The sequence below is a fragment of the Austrofundulus limnaeus genome, unplaced genomic scaffold (assembly GCF_001266775.1).
Source record: "Austrofundulus limnaeus strain Quisiro unplaced genomic scaffold, Austrofundulus_limnaeus-1.0 Scaffold8, whole genome shotgun sequence".
NCBI lineage: Eukaryota > Metazoa > Chordata > Actinopteri > Cyprinodontiformes > Rivulidae > Austrofundulus > Austrofundulus limnaeus.
In genome coordinates, this window is record NW_013952410.1 from 4,742,422 (window position 1) to 4,745,369 (window position 2,948).

The following is a 2,948-nucleotide window of genomic DNA, read 5'->3' on the forward strand; positions in this document are numbered from 1 at the left end:
TTTTTACACCTCCCTTTCTTCATGTGTTCAATACTTTTTCCCTGTGCCATTCCACATTATTACAAATAACTTCATTTCTGGACATTTATGGTTTGAGTTCTTTGTATGTATGAATCACTTGGGTTGTTACCAACATCTGGTGAAAATTTCATGTCATAAGCACCTCTAGTAATATATTTACTGAGAAAAATTGTGACGTGTTCAATACTTATTTTAACCGCTGTAAGTTCGGCATGTGTTTTGCACACATATTTACTAAGTAAACACCTCAACAACAAATATAATTTCACATAGGCTATATAAATCATGTTCAATTAAAACTTTATTAAAGACACAGAACCCTGGTCCATTTTTTAAAAAAGAAGAAAAGAAAAAAGAAAGAAAAAGTAAATAAATGATTTTAAAAATGTTAAAAGTGCAATTGTTTTGACAAGTTATCACACTGTTTGTTACAAATACAGTCATATCTAAAATGTGGACCTAATTACATATTTTCTTTGGTCTATTAAAAAAAAGTTTGTTCTCCTGCATTCAGTCGCTGCCAGAGGTTGGACTGTTACCATGGTGATAACAGCTTCCTGTTCCGGTGGTGTGAGGAGAGCCCATCTCAAAAGAGGAGGGTGTATACAGCTCCATCATGGGGACTCAGTTCAGCTGCGTGGGTGCATCACAGCGAATGTAGTGTGTAGGGAGTAGGGCGAGTGTGTAGCCACCAATTGGGAAAGGGCCTGAGTGTCGCCCAGTGACGTAGCTCCAATTGCTTCCTGCTACACAAAAGCAAAGAATTGTGGGAATTGTCTCTTCAATGAAAACCGTGACCCAGAATAACAGTCAGCTATAGCCCCTGAGAACAAACTGTTTTGGATGTGTAAATATTACCTTAAAACGTTTTTCTCCCTCCACTATTCAAGATAATGACGATCAATATTTGATTAAATCATTTCTTTAGTGCTGCTGATTTTAATTTATAAAGCGCAAATTCGCACAAAGTTCAAAATTTTTAATAAAACCCCTAAAGCACAAATGAGAAATTTAGTTTTGCAGTTAGCAACTACAGCACTTTTATCACAAAATATCCTCTGCACCATATATACCCTTCATAAACCTGAGTAACTAGTGAATATTCTACAGACTACAATACTCTGATAAAAAGTTATATAAAGAAAAAAAATTGTCTCCCCCACAAGATGGATGGCACCAATAACATTTGCCTACACTGCAGGCCGGCCCTGCCTAAATCACTGAAAATGCTTAAAAACAGTTTAAATTAAATCTCTCTAAGTGCAGAGCTTTCATTTATTTCACTTTGAGCCACTTTATGACAAAACATCTTTTTCAAAAGAGATTCTGAAGTCAAAGCAACGTCCTTATTCAGGATTATTTAAGCATTAAAGAAACAATTATAGTAAGTTTATTGACAACCTGTTAGTTTTTTTTCAGGCTATAAGTTATTTAGGAATGAATGAACCTTAAAAATGTTAATTATGAGATATTTATTAAGGAGAGAGGAAATATGTTTACATTTTGCTCAAGGTTGAAGTTGCTGTTCAGGACAAGACATTTTATTCTAAAATGTATTGTGTTTCACTAGCATTAAAATTACTTCTGAGCCATGATTCTACTGCTTTTCTTCAGAAAAACCCCACTTTAATCCCCTCAGTTTCTAACATCTAATTACTGTAATTCACCCTTCACCTCTCAGCTCAGAAACTGTGGCTGCTCCACATCGTGTCCTGCAGGAACTGAGCAGAACTCATTTACTGAACACAGAAAAAAACATTTATTTATCACATTTAGAGGATTCTGAAACGAGGGAATAACAAGCAAAATAAAAACCGAAGACAAAGAGAAGGTGTCCTCTCAGCTGAAGATGTCACTTTTTATGCCTTCTATTTTTATTGCCTGTAATGCGACGGAGTGTTAATGAGCCAGAGGCTACACGCCACTGATCTCTGCCTCCGTCACGCTGCCATCGCTGCATCCTCATCAGTGCCGGTGCGGTGCTTAACTCTCTCTCTCCCGTGGTTCGGTTCCTCCCGGCTCTGTCTTCACTTCCATCAGCATCACTTTCCCCTCCCGGTGAAATGACATGACAATAGCTGCTGGATTTTATTTTGGCCCCTGACTGTGGCCATAAAATTATGCCTGTGGAGAAAAATAAAGCGAGTCGGTTATGAATCTGAACTCATTTGTTTTACAACATGAAGAATTGCTATACTCCAATTATGAACTCTTATGTAAAAATGAAAATATATACATATATTAGTGTTGTTTTGTTGAAATTGATCAGTTTCTGATGAACAACTAAACACATTACAAATACAGGATTATTGTTGCTGCAGATTGTTAGACATGTTTTAATTAGTGTCTGAGCACAGTTCTGCACGTTTTACATAAATACAAAGTTGACATTGGGGGAAATCATTACAGTGATGATGCCCTGTAGTTTAATGCTGCAGCTCATAATCGTTTATTTTCTGCTCATTTGTTTAACAAGAGTGTTATAGATAACTGTTGCCTGCATGGGGAAAATAATTAATTCTTTTTATGTCTGAAGATAGTTTGCTGCCGTTTTCAGTTTGGTTGACTTAAAATAACAGATGGAATAACCGCTTATTTGTTTTTCATTTGTTTTGTTTTGTTGTGTACCTGATGATAAGCTAGATTTGTTGTTAAATATGAAGAAAAATGAATTCAAGTTATAAATTTTAAATGGAATTGTTCTCTTTTTATAATCTGGTTATGTGCAGTAACTTCAGCTGTTCCACACTCTTCACTAACCAAAGATTGCGTTTGAAAATTAGCCTGTGGTTATTAAACCTTCACACAAAACATTGGCTGCTTTGTTTTTATCATTTACTCCGCTGTCCTTGTTTAAATGAACTTGAATGAATGAATAACACCATTGCTGGCTCTAGCCATTTTGGTGCCCCAGGCGAGTTGAAGCG